The following is a 14,672-nucleotide window of genomic DNA, read 5'->3' on the forward strand; positions in this document are numbered from 1 at the left end:
GCCACTCTTGCTAAAAGTAAGGGTAATATCAACACTACCCCCCTTGTTTTTTCTTTCACTACTGGATAATATACATACTTGTTACCTGCTAAGGCCTAACTGCACCCTGCACATTTTCCAGGCATGGAACGCCACTGACTTCAGTAACTTCAGGATCACGTTCCAATTAGGGAAGAAAATATTAGGTTAGAATTTCAGCCCCGGTTGAAATTGACATCTAGATGGTAAAATGATGGGTACATAAAAAATGCTGATAGACAGAGCCAACAGGTATTTTGTCAATTCTGCTTTCAATGTTTTTCCATTTGGCTTCACACCAAATAAAAGGATAAATTCGACTCATTTGTGTTTGAAAGTATGTAATTTCAGAGACTCGTCAGTTAGATAATTATATATTCACATTGGTGAGTATGTCATCAGAGAAGATTAATCTTATGGTCTGAAGTTGTTGTGAACTACTCTGTGATGTGTGCTTTACAAACACGATGGGATAAATAATTCAGGATAAAGTTTGTGCTTTCCAAGTTTGCTACTAATTAGACATGGCCTGTAAAAGATGAGGAAAGTTCAGGAACATCTGAAGATTTGTATTACCCACTCACACCAGGCAGAGAAATTCATGTGACTTTCCGATCCTAATAGCCACAAAACTTCATCTGAAATAGCATATTCTGTATGTTCATGCTACATATGGGACTCCCATTGATGGCAGTGCTCTGTGCAAAGATCAAGGGGAAGATGCAGCCCATGTTCTTTAAAGTAGGTTTTCAAGATGTGACTGATATAAACCTTCAGAGAGAGATAAGATGATAGGAGCACACAGGAAAGACTGGGTAAGAAAACTCAGGGGGGGAAGCCTCATAAGGACTGAGTATACAAGGGTACTTATTAGTAGTCCCCCAACCCCCTGTTAGATTATGATGGCACCTATTGAGACTCAGTTGTACGATGCACGAGACAATCTGTATCCTGCCGAGTATACAGCCTAGATTAAGACAAGATGCAATCAGTGGTTGTGACAGACAGCGGGGTGGAGGGAGTCAGAAGCATCAGCAATGGAATCACAAAGTTGCATAGACCAGCTGTGTGCATAAATAAGCAATTCACCATGTCAGCAACAAACTGTAAGTGCTCACTCTGGCCCAGATCCCACCTTCAGAGAGATGTACATTATCGTCAGTGGGAGTCCCCCACACACGTTCAAAGGTAGATCTTGGACCCACTTAAACAGATGAGAGTTGAGACAATTTCTCCATGTCTTTATTACTGAAAATTAACCCCCAAAGGATACCTCAGCCTGATACACATAAATATCATGAGTACTTGTGGCACCTTAGAGACTAACAAATTTATTAGAGCATAAGCTTTCGTGGACTACAGCCCACTTCTTCAGTCCACGAAAGCTTATGCTCTAATAAATTTGTTAGTCTCTAAGGTGCCACAAGTACTCCTGTTCTTCTTTTTGCGGATACAGACTAACACGGCTGTTACTCTGAAACTTGTCATAAATATCATGTTACTAGTAGCTTTGGAGATCTCTTGGAGGGCATCTGTGATTAAAAGAACAAGAAAAGTTGGCAAAGGGCTCTCAGATGGTAGAAGTCAAGTGAGACGTGTTCAACCTGGGCCAAAATCAGATCTCAGACATGTGCACATGCCGCTGAATTTTGTTCCACGTGGAGGAAGTGGTAAATGTTTTAAGAAATAAGGTCTCAATCCTGCAGGGAATTGAGTGCCCGTGGCCCTGAGTCAACACTGCATTTAAGCACTTGAGTAGTCTCATTGCAATTAAAGTAAAGCACATGTTTGAGTTCATTGCTAGACAGGAGAGGCAGAGAGTTCAGCGCTTGGCAGGACAGAGCCTGAAATGAGAAAACTCAGAGCTTTTTAAAGATTTGCAAAGGTCTCTCTTGTTCTAAGATCAACTGTGTATTTCAGCACCCATCACTTTGTATTTTCTTCCGCACGGTGCACGGTGCAGGAGGCCGTGTGCATTGGCCTTAGACCTGCCAACATGGTAGTCATTTGGAAGATGGTTTTTCCTTGCACGTTCAGGTTAAAATGAAAGCCCTCAAACATGGAGTGCTTTAATGTTAATTGTAGTGGGTTAATTTGGGACGTCATGCACATTGAGTTCCTTATGAGATAGTAAACACTGTAGTGTGAGATAGTGAACGCTGGAGGATAAGTGCAGGCTGGAATATTTGCTGGTTTGCAGCAGTGTGCAAGCAAACAGGGCAGAGAGAATCAAGAGTCCCTAGATAACCTGGTGAAAGCCAGGGGCACTCAGGCATTGCGCTCTGGACTTAAGTTCAGGCCAGGATCCTCTGGGGTTTTGTAACTAGAAATTAGAAATAATGGTCTCATTTGCCTTGGTGGCCCAGCCCAGGGTGAGCTTTGGTAGACGTTATCCATGAAGTAGGCATAATGTCAGCTGCAGGTCCCAGGAAGTACAGCTACTTTGCCACCCTTATAAAAGGGAGGTGCTGCAGGAGCTCCTCTCTGAGCCCTGCCTGCTTGGCCCTCCCTTCCTTTGTTGTGGCTAGTGGTGTGAGCCAGGAATAGGCCTTGCACACAGAGAAGCTCAAGGACTACAGTTGGGCCCAACTCTTGCGCAGAGGCACAAGAGTGGGGCAGCTTCTTGCATCTACCCCCTCCCTCATGCAGGAGATGAGCCCAGTCTGGCCCAATGAGCTTGGTGTTTGCAGCTCAGTTCTGCAAGGACAATGACCTCATCACAGATACCAGCATCCAGTTGTCATTAATTGGCCACTTAGTTGGTAGTCTCAGTAGAAAGGCCAAGGGCTGAATTAGTCATGGACATGGATCTGTTCTCTCACCACTGCAGGTGGCTCCTCTAAAGGAGTGCCGATTTGTTAACCAGAAACTGTTCACGAAACTGGGTCGGTTTTGACAAATCTCGACTCAAAAAAAATTATGGAAAAAAATTGAAATGGTTCCATTTTGACATTTTTTGAATTGGAAAATTTTGGGGTTTTAAGTCAAAATGATTTTTCTTTTTGAAATGTCAGTAAATTTAGACTAACAGGGAGAAAAAAAGGGTTGAAATCCAATCAAAACATTTTGATGGACGCAAACTGAAAATATTTGTGAGGCTTGCGAAAATTTCTGAGAGTTCAACTTTTCATCGTTATTCGGGATGGGAACAATTTTCAAATCTTGAAAATTTCTCCCAGGATGGGAAAAACACTCCGTGCCAGGACAGAGGGACATTGGCAGGACTGTGTGTGGAACCATGCACTGCCAGAGCTGCGCTGCATCTCCAAGATCGACATTGCAGCACCTTTCACAATTGCACACCACGTTCACACACACACACACACACACACACACACACACACACACTTAAACAAAGCCATCAGTCTGTGCTGACACACACAACGTGTCTAATTCCTCTCTGCTCTGACTCGGAATGTTCTGCCTAACCCTTCGAGTTAATGGTGATGGTGTACATTTTGCTATTCTTTTTGATATTGCAGTGGGATTAAATAAGATAGTGGGAAATTTTCAGATCCTTTTAAAGTTAAGGTCAGCACAATCCTGTTTAGCTGAATTCCTTGAATCTGAAATGCTCTAATCTGAATCCTGATTGTCTTCTTTTCTGTTTCTCTGATTTTTATAGAATGCCAATAATATCTAGATTCTCCCAATGCGAATAGTTTAGTTTAGCCAGTAACTCCTCTGATTATCCAAATGCTTTTGATGTCCCCAAAACATGCAGAATAAATGGGTTGTACTGTAAACATAAAATGGAAAATACTCAACAGTGTGGCTAATTATAAACTCCACTGGGAAGAATCAGCAGGTTTTTTTATACACGGTCCCATGATTGTTTACCTTTAATTAATCAGGACTGCAAACACAGTCCGGGAAATGATTGTGCTGTTGAGAAAAAGGTATCCCATTATTTCACTGATGCTTTTAAACAATTCAGTTTGTTTGTGTTTCACAAGTTTAAGTTGCATCTCTGACATAACAAATACAAAGTCACAATATGAATTTACTGTCATCCATAATCTTAATCGCTTTCATAAATCGCTAGCCATATAAGGCCTAATTGTCTCTTATTACATCCAGAAATATGGTACAGTGGGTGTGGTAGTCTCAAATTGTAGGGATTTCCTCATGTGGTTGTATAAGTGAGCTAATGGGGTCAGGAAATGTAGGCTGGTCACAGATAAGGTTAGCTTTGAGGCATGAGACTTTGCCTTGGAGAGAATTTGCAGGCTGCAAGCGACATCTGCACTGTCACTCAAACACAGAAACATGTTTCTTCTCTCCTGTGGACACATTAATTCAGTAAAACTGATAAGCCTTTTACTCAAGGGAAGGCCTTTTTGAATTTTAAAGAAACAGTGTCCACTTTGACAGTAAGCTCTGATTTATTTTTAACTTCTCTCTATTTGGGCTCTTTGTGAAAAGATGATACACTTTGCAAGGAAGGAGGAAAGAGAGAGACTTTCCATTAAAAAAATATAAAATGCCATAAAAATGAATGTTTATATTAACATGATCCTTCCCCATTTATTGCAATATTTGGTTTATACACCTCTACCCCGATATAACGCTGTCTTCAGGAACCAAAAAATCTTACTGCGTTATAGGCGAAACCGCGTTATATCGAACTTGCTTTGATCCACCGGAGTGCGCAGCCCCATCCCCACGGAGCACTGCTTTACCGCGTTATATCCAAATTCGTGTTATATCGGGTCGCGTTATATCGAGGTAGCGGTGTAATAATAATTTTGTTGTCATCAATGGAGATTCTCCAGGTTTACACTTCCATAACTGAGGATAGACTCTGGCCCTATGCATTTAAAACCAGGAGAAAATCTAGAAGTTGTGCATTTTAAAGTAACTACAATAGGGTTTTAAGTAGTTGGATACGTATTATTTCAGGCACACTTAAAGCTACTCCTTTACCGTGGTTACTAGTTCTCTGCAATATTGCTTCACTCAGTATTCGCAGAGAGGAAAGCGTAGCAAAGCTTGCGACAAAACCGCGTGATATGCCACATCGACCATTAATTAAAAACTTGTTTAATCTACCACATAGTCGTCTGCCCTCAGAGCACCCATTGTGGGTAAGTTTACCAGGTGAGGGATTTACGATAGAGACCGTGTGGAGAGCTTCATGATCCGTAGAGAAACTGACAAATAATTATCTTGTCTCGGACCCCAATCAACATCAACCCGGGGTTGGTTAACCACGAAGGCAATGGAGCCCCCAGAATCGGTTTCATACTGGACATGGAATTTGTGCTGCAGCAGAATTTCAGTGGCGTTTGAGACAGGCTACTATGTTGGTGTGGGCAGCCACAAACAATGGCACATATTGTTGAGGACTGCAAACTAACTCCACTTCCTGGAAGTCCTCATGCCTTGAACATCGTTGATAAGATCTCTGTGGCTTGGCTTGACCGGAGTGCATATGCCAAATAAACAAACAGTAGGTTGATACACAGCACTTCAAAGTGCATTATGTTGTGATATAAATAAGCCTTTTTCTTTTAATCAGACTGTTTCACACTTTCTTGGTTTGTGATACTAAACATAAAATATTAGAATGAAGCAACAGCAAATTCCTATTAAACATGCAATTTCTAGATGTCTAATACCATTTTACAAGCCATATTTTAAACTTTATCATTCTTGGCAGTCTTATCCCAGATTTTTAAATTAATAATTTATTTTTGTGATTATTCTGTATCCTTATATTAGATTTAAACAGATGGGAAAACTAGACATTTCAGGAGTCATTTCATTCTCTCTCTCCTCTGGATGGTGCCTTTCAAATGTAAAAATCATTTCCATCTGAAAAGGTATGTGGTTACTCTCTGGGTTTCCACAAGTGCCCTTCAGTCTATAAATGTAACATAAGCCTATTAGAAATTAGCTTTAATTTTTCATTGACTTAATTTCAAGTGAGTTGATAAGATTTTAATGTCATTCTGTGCTTAAACATTCTCTCTTTGATGGGATCCTTTAAGTATGGTTCCTGCTGATATAAGGCAAATTTTCAAAAATATAAATTATGAAGTTATATCAAAGACTTCATTGATGTCCCACTATTAATTATGGCAGTGGCATTCCTTGACCGATATCTAGGGGGCCCCAGAGTCTCATCTAAAGCAGACTTAGTTGTGTTTGTCTTAAGCCAAATCTGAACCAAATTTAGGGCACAGTCCAGTTTTGATACCTCGGTGGGAGCAGGATCCGAGTACAAGAAGACATAGGCATATTGACTCCAATGAGACTACACTTGTGCTTAAAGGTAAGCTGTGCAGGATCAGGGCCATAAATAGGGAAAGTATGGACATAATTTAGTACAATTTTAATTCCTTTTGGTTTTCATCCATAGTCAGATTCTTATCTGGTGTAAGCAGATGTAGCTCCATTGGTTTCATTGGAGCTATGCTGACTTAACCCAGCCGAGGGTTTGGTCCAAAAAGTTTAACTTGGCGCTAGATATATGCAGCTATTTTCACTTAACAAACACGAATGTATGTTAAATAAAAGTTTGAATACGTGTACGGTAAGTTATTCTGTAAGTAGATCTGGGTGAATAATAGTGCAAATAAGTTAGGCACTAGACAGTTCATTAAATACTGAATGTCAGAGCGCTGTGTTTTGGAAGGAAGGAAGAAATAAATAAAAGCTATTTGAAAAACAACTAGTAGGCTGAACATTTTCATGTACATTTTTGATGAAGAACTTTGGGGGAAAAAAAAGACAAGATTGAAATTCACTAAACATTATTCAGTATAAATCATTTCCCCAGCTCTACTAGTAGACTAAGATCCTGCCAACGATCTTCCCAGCTCATGAGTTATTGTAGGGATTAATCAATAAAAGGACTGGACAACAGTTTAAATTGCTACCTTTAAAAAGCCCCTCCCTTGCCAGCAGATGGATAGCTTGGTTCTGCCCCATTTCATTCCTGCTGCTCCCTGGCCAGAAGTCATGTCAAGAGTATGGGGTTGAGGTATAATGGAAAGGTACTAAAAGGAATGGGCTGAAATTGACTCCCCCCAGAACCCTCCTCCCTTCATCATCCTTTCTCCCTGGTGGCCATAATCTCTCCCTCCTCCCTAGTGAGCCCCAGAGAGTATCTCATAATCCTGGAAACTGGCCAATCCTTAAGGCAGAAAGAAAACCTTAAAAGTGTTTATTGTACAAATTCCCAGGTTTCCATGCTTTATATCTGAACTGTTCTATAGATAATTGAAAATGGTGGTAGGAGTGGCACTCCATAGAGGTGCAGTAGGCTGTAAATGAATTACAATCAGAAAAACACTTACAGTAATGGGCGTTTATATCCCCCATGCATTGATGAGAGAAAAGACAATTTAATCTTTCACTGGCTGCTGGAGCAAACCTTGTACTTCATCATTTAGGGCCAGGCTATGGAACCATTGCTCTGACTGGTGAGCTGTAACTCACATGAGTAAATGCTCACCAGCATGAGTATCGGTTCCACAACTTAATGCTTAGGATGGCTTCTTGGCTACAATTGCACTCTGAAGACTACAAAGAATGTGTTGGCTGTCTCCTCTGTAGAATAATTTCACTTTGTAAAAACAAAAATCGCTTCTACTTTGCAGACTTCACAAATGGTTATCAATTGCTAGTGTTTTCCTTTCCCTTTAAGGGAGATCCCGTTTGATTTGTTTCTATCTCCTGCTCTTCACAAACAGAATTTTCTGGTTCTCCGGCGTTCCAGGAGCTGAACGATTTTGTCCTTTTGAATTTTACTCTGGTGTTCCTGATTGGATCTGAATCAGCCACTCAAAGCAAGTCTAGAAACTGGAATAAACAGAGAGATGTGGGGGAAAAAAAGGAAAGCATCAGGAATTCTTTACGCCATTCTGTTTATGTGCTACCCATAATCCCTTCTGAATGACTGGTACAGCGCTAATCAGACACAGTTCGGTCTAGTGTTCTTATTGAATTTTCCTTTACCTAATGCAGATGGAAGCAGCAACATATTCAGTACATAGCAAAGCATGCCGATCCAGTCTGTAATACAAAACAGATTTAAGCAGATGTTATAGATAAAACAAGAGTATAGCCGTATTAAATGAACAATGGGAGGAGAAGAGGGAAGGATAAGGAGATTATTATAGATTTTCTGAGACATTTGCTTTGATTGTTATGTATCAGAAAATTAGCATTCCCAGATTTTGGTGAAACCCTTTTCTGTTCTGATCTTGATGGCATCTCCTTGTTAATTAAACACGTTGGGCTAATTGCACTCTGACTTCCTTTTGCTGTCCCACTGAAGTCAAGGGGATGGCAAAAAAGCATAACTCAGTCATGGCAGAACTTCACACGCCAGGCTATCTACCTTTGCTTAGGTGCCTGGTTCTACAATTAGGGGCAAACACTGGCACCTAGACACTAAGGCCCAGAGTTTTAAATGTATGTGGGTGTTGATCTGCTCAGCCTTGTAACATCCAGCTGATTTAGGAGCCTAAGTCTCATTTCCAAAAGCCACTTGAAAGTCAGTGGGCTGTAGGCTTCTAAATCAGTTGGGTGTTGCAACAGTGAGCGGAGAAATGCCTAGATCCCTTTAAAGATCTGGGCCTAAGGGCCTGTTTCAAAGCCCACTGAAGTCAGTAGGAGAGTTCCGGTTCAGTGGGCTTCATGGCGTGAGGACTTAGACTGGGTATTTGGGTGCCTGAGTGCCCAAGACAGCTCCCTGGTGTGAAACTGGGTGCCAGCTATTGGGGCACATGGCTGCTTCCTAAGCATGGTGCAGTAAGCAGGTTGCCTCACATGATAAAGGCGGGCAGGACTGTGTTTTGTGAAGGCACATTTCCCACTGGAGCTAAAGCCACACAAGGCACTATCTGGCCCTAAGTCAGCAAATAAATACATGTCTAAAGCAGTCTTTCAGCCTGTGGTCATTAGGAGATCTACCCATTTTTTAAAGTGGATATTATTATGGTTTCAAGGTGTCCTCAAACTAGCATTAAGAATTTTACTGATGGAGATAAAGGTCAGCTGGCAACCCAGAAAATCAGGCGTGAAACACCAAGCTTCAGGCTTCCACTGTATTTCCTGCACAAATTTGATGCCTGTTTGTTCATAGAAAAGCAGTTCTTTCCAAAGCTATTTAAATGCCAAGGATAAGAGATTATTATGACATCATATCATACTGAGAGACAGGTGGAAGAGAGTGAAATGTTTGTGTTGGATCCAAAATGTCTATGGAAATCACGCCTTTCATTGCTAATTCACATTACATCTGTCTTTGGATTGTGATTATTGAGAAAAAGTTGAAGACCTCATTCAGAGAAATAATTACAGTTGTACATCAATAGATATATAGTTAAAGTACATAGAAAAAACCTACTTCCTATAATTTATCATCCCCAGAAAATAATTACTCTGTGCAGTACATGGATCCTGCTGCAGAAGCTAATGTCAAGTATAGATTGGCCCAAAACAGGACACTGGCTCTCATGTATTCTGTCACTTTTTTCTCCCCTCTTTGTTCTTCTGGAGGCAAGTTAGAAAAACAACAGCAGGCTTCTTTAAGAGCAAAAGATACAACCACTGAGCATGCGCAATCTGGAGTGAGGGACCCCGGTACCAACCTCCCGGGACCATTCACCGGCACCGAGACACTGGTCTCTGGCACCAGATGAGCAGCACTGCTCCCCGGTGCTGTAGCGCTCGGCACCACCGTGGACGTCTAGGTCCAGGTCATCGGACTCAGAGGCTAAAAGGCGCAGCCGGTACCGTTTGGGCAGGCGCAGGCAGTACGCTAGTATGGCGCCGTGGCAGCCGCCAGCACAATGGTCCTTTTGGACCTCGTGGGCCTACCACCAGGCCCATGGCTCTTTCTCCAGGGGCCCGCAGTCGGTGGCCTCTGAGGGAGGCGCGCCCCCACCAGCCAGGAACTGTCCTCCTCCTTGGGGTTCCGAGACCACGTCGGCTCGTGGCACTCTGCGAGATCCAGCTTCTGCACCTGCGCCCGGCACCGAGACTGCAGTCGACAGCGAGAGCCCTGGGGCTGATCGGGACGACAACAGGCAGCTGGAAGGCTAGGAGGGCATGATGCCGCCTCTGGCTTCGTCGACTTCATCACCTGACGAAGCAGTGACAGGATCTTCTGTCTCTGGATCGCCCCCCCATCGATAGCCAGGCTCATCGGGGCCGGCTACACAGGATCACCCACAATATGGAGTTGCAGGCGGAGGAGGTGGTTGAGCCTGAGGACCCCATGGTTGACACAGGCACCAGCGGTGCGTTCCACAAGGGCACAGGCCTCCTCGGCGGCGTTCGTAGCCCGGGTCCCAATTCAAGAAATCCACTGGGTGGCAACGTTGTCCTTGGTTCATACGTTCACCTCTCATTACACCATTACCCAGCACACCAGAGACGATTGCAGCATTCGGCAGAGTGGTGCTCCATAACTCCGACCCCACCGCGTAGGTAAGGAGTCACCTATTCAGAATCGATAGGAGCAAGTACTCAACGACGAAAAAACCGGTTACTTACCTTCTCGTAACTGTTGTTCGTCGAGATGTGTTGCTCATTATCCCCCCGCCTCCCCGCTCTTGGAGTAGCCAGCAAGAAGGAACTGAGGCGGTGCCGGATCAGCAGGGTCATATAGTCACTGCCATGGAGGCACCACTCCAGGGGGCTCCACGGCCAACCCGACGGCTGCTGCTAGGGGAAAAACTTTCTGACAACTTTGCATGCAGCAAGCACACCTAATTGGAATGGATAATAAGCAACACATCTCGAAGAACTACAGTTACGAGAAGGTGAGTAATCATTTTTACGAGAAGGTGCATAACCGTTTTTTCTTTTTCAGGAGCACGAATCCCAGCTTTTCAGTGAATGTTCCTTTCCCAGAGGAAGCCTTGGCACCAGAGGGTTAATGCAGAACTAGTGCCGTCGTTAAAGGCACTAACCATTCCCTTTTTGAGACCTGTGTTCAAATCCTCCCAATTGCAGAGAGTGAGATTATCTCATTGCGCGGCCTAAGGAGTATGTTCCCCATCTCACCCATGCCTGGGCTCAAGATGGGCCAAACGCTGATGAAATGCAGATCAGCAAGTGTTTTGCCAGGCAGAATTAAGGTGCCCTGACGGAACCCTGGGGGGAGACTGCGTAGCACCTAACCACCCTGGAGCTGCTTCAGATGAGGGTGGTCACGCTTGCCTTTTATGCTAAGAATAAATTCTGCCCTTTTAAAATAATAACAACTGAAAATCAGCATTTCACACGCTTGGTTCCATGTCTGTTGAGAGTGGTTTGTTTATTGGGTGTAAATGACTATGCAAGGCTCTCTGTACCACTCAGGCCATGTGGGGTATGCGTTTGAATATCTGGGTTGGAAGGGACCTCAGGAGGTCATCTAGTCCAACCCCCTGCTCAAACCAGGCCCAATCCCCAGACAGATATTTGCTTCAGATCCCTAAGTGGCCCCCTCAAGGATTGAACTCACAACCCTGGGTTTAACAGGCCAATGCTCAAACCTCTGAACTATCCCTTCCCACTGGGAGAGTGGCTATACGAGACCACAAATCCAATCAGCCAGCTCAAATGCCAATCATGGCAACAGGTGTTGGGATCATTGACTATGCAGATCCAGTGACCCTAAACACTCCCATACCTCAATGGCATAGAGGGGACAGTGGCCAGGACTCCATTTTGCAAGCTGGCTTAAGGACTGGGATCAAGAATCTTGCGTTGGCCCCCAGCACCTGCATCTTTTGCTCACATACAGCCGATGACTCTGGCTTTACGTGAGTGACCATGAATTTCACTCACTATCTATCCCCAAATCATTGTTTGAAAAGCTCTTGGTGTGCTACCAGGGAAGCGTGATTTTATTCTCACATCAGCAATTGCAACAAGACGCTGGTACAGTAAGTCATTTCCTAGCATTCAGGAAATGGGGTTCATGAGTGGAACTGCCTCCTGCAGCTTTGAGAATGTATTCTTATGGTAGTTGTCTTCCTAATTTGTGCATAACACATGTGAAATGAGGCATTTGTTCATAAATCACGAACCTTTGGTTGCAAGTTGAAATTATGCTGAAATGTGTGGAATTCAGCATTTTTTTTATATTTCTGGGAATTACATATTGAACACTAATTGCTTATCAAAAACGTTCATCTGCAAATTTCTAAGTAGATTAAAGTTTTACATTAAGGAAGCTTCATGCTCCAGTAACTCTGATTGTGAAGTAGCTCGGTGTGATATACTCAACCTTACTATATTGTCAAATTAGGGAAGTGTAAACTAAGGTGCTTCTTCAGCAAAATTCCATACAATGCACATGCCCAGGTTCAAATTTAACTGCTTGTTTTCACTTGCAATGCGAGGTGGGTATTATTTTTGAGCCTCCAAAAGAGAAGTCTTCCAGAAGAATTACTTTAGAAATAATACAAAGGGGCTTCTGTAAAAATGTATTGCAGAATCTTTTCAATGGTCTTTTGAATATTAATAAATAAGGAGGTGTAATGTGTGGAATTTGTCTTCTACAAAGGCTGGTTTTTCCCCCCCTTCTACATTTTGTTAGAACAATCAGCCTCACAATTACTCATTGCCTCAGTTAGGAAGAAGAAGACATCCCTCATTATTCATTACTTAGGCAAAGTCTTTTCTGCTGCAAAGAACATCTATGGCATTCTAATTCAGCTCCTTTGAAAGGAGAGGAGTCAATGTCATTCTTTCTCAACTTTGGGAAAAGAGACCAGAAATAATGCGGCTTAATTGTCTCCATTTATAAATAGCCCCTCCACAGGAGGGGAATTGTATTTTTAATACTGCAGTCAGGAGGAAAAGGCACCCATCCCTCTAAATGTATGTCTTGGGTTTAATTTTGGGAGCTGAAATGGGGGCATTTAAAAGTATAAATAATAAGCGTGTATAGTGTGTACATATAAAATGTGTACTTTATTTTATTGAACTAGTTATACTACATTATATACTTACTCCCCCCCCCAACCTAAACAAGCCAAAAGATTTTTTTTATTTCAGAGATATTTTTGTTATGACTGCAGCTTTCCCTTGTATTATTTAGCTCATATAAATTCCCCTGTTCTTCTAGTCCCTTGTCTTTATATTGAACCCTTTCTGTTTGGGTTTGTGTATTAAAATGTGAAGAGGGGGAGTTTTGACTATGGGTTTTCTTGTATCTTAATTTGTTTTTTATTTTTTTAAGTTGTACAGCCTTGGTTGTGGCTCTTTAAGTAAAGCTCTGAGGATGTATTATTAGAAACTCCATTTTAAACTGAACTTTTAACTTTCCACCCCTGCCGACCTTTGTTAAGATTTTCAAGGAAGGTTCATCGTAATCATGTGATTAATCTTCAGAAACAGGAAATTTTGGCTCTGTGATATTTCTCAGTGTATTTACTTCAGAGAGTTATAAAATGAACTTGAAACTGCACTGTAAGTGTGTTTATAATGACTTTTAGCTGATTTAATAATCCTCAACATTTGGTGACGGTACAGATTACAGCTTCACAAATACAGTACATTACCTGTAGCATCCAGATGAAGATATCAGAGGTGTAGGAAATTACTTGGGATTGTATTTATCCTTAGTAGTGCATTAATCCAGCCTCTGGCTGAGGCTGGATCTTTCAGCATCTTTGTCTGCATTTATCCCATTATGCAGTGGGAACATGTGCATGGATGATAAAGACCTTCTTCATGTTGAGAAAATAGCTGGGGCACGTGTACACCATGAAATCCTGGCGCAGCAGTTGTAAAGCACCTGGTGTGGTAATGCTGTTAGGAGAAATTTTAAGCCAATAGATATTTTTTATATCGATATCTACAATGTGCCAAAGCTAATACCACTTCCTACTTCTGGCTGCTCTTTATGTCTCAGCTCCTGATCTAGCAACCTTTTACTCACCTGAGGAGCATTTAATCATGCAGGTAGTTCTGTTGATCTCAGTAAGGGGTCCTGGTTGATCTTAGTGGGCCTACTCACATGAGTAAGGGCTCCTCATGGGGGTAAGGGTTTGCAGGGTCAAGTCCTTAGTTTGATTCAGGTGTCTACAGAGACACAGCACAGGATTGTATTTAAATGTCACCAGTGAAAACAATACTAAAGAAATGCAGCTTTTAAGTCCCCTGGCAGGGTTTTTCTGCCCCTTTGAAGCTTTGATGGTCATAAGAATAAATGTCAAACAATTGCCTTGGGAATAATTTGAGGCTGAATTTGCGATTGCCAGTCTCCACTTGTTTACATGTCAAATTGTGTGCCGACAGACTCCTGCCCGCATGTTGCTTGCGGGATCAGGACATTAACGTATTAACATACAGACCCTCTGTTGAAAACACAGCAAGCTCTGGGGTGAAATATGGCAATGGTGCAATAACACAGACCCTATACAGCGGTTTAGGACAGAAAATGACAAATATACTGGATATAATTGAATCTAAGTACAGTGGGGAATTTTAGAACTAAAGTATTTTCATGGCGCTGTGATTCGTTTTTCTTTTTCAATCTTATTTCACAGCAATGGTTTTGTGACCAGATTTCAACTGACTCTTTATTTCAAGACGTATTATTTGAGATACTTGGTGATCTTTAAAAATTGTTAGTCCTTGATCCCACCGAAGATGACTAAGATACGTCTACACTGCAGCGGGGAGTGAGACTCCAGCCT

General features: G+C 42.3%; 1 protein-coding gene across 2 annotated transcripts in view; it reads left to right on the forward strand.

Moving 5' to 3' along the window:
- Nucleotides 1-14,672, forward strand: part of MEGF11 (multiple EGF like domains 11) — a 253,506-nt gene that overhangs the window by 181,019 nt on the left and 57,815 nt on the right. The gene's annotated exons all lie outside the window — the stretch shown is intronic.

Source organism: Malaclemys terrapin, chromosome 10 (genome assembly GCF_027887155.1).
Source record: "Malaclemys terrapin pileata isolate rMalTer1 chromosome 10, rMalTer1.hap1, whole genome shotgun sequence".
Classification (NCBI taxonomy): domain Eukaryota; kingdom Metazoa; phylum Chordata; order Testudines; family Emydidae; genus Malaclemys; species Malaclemys terrapin.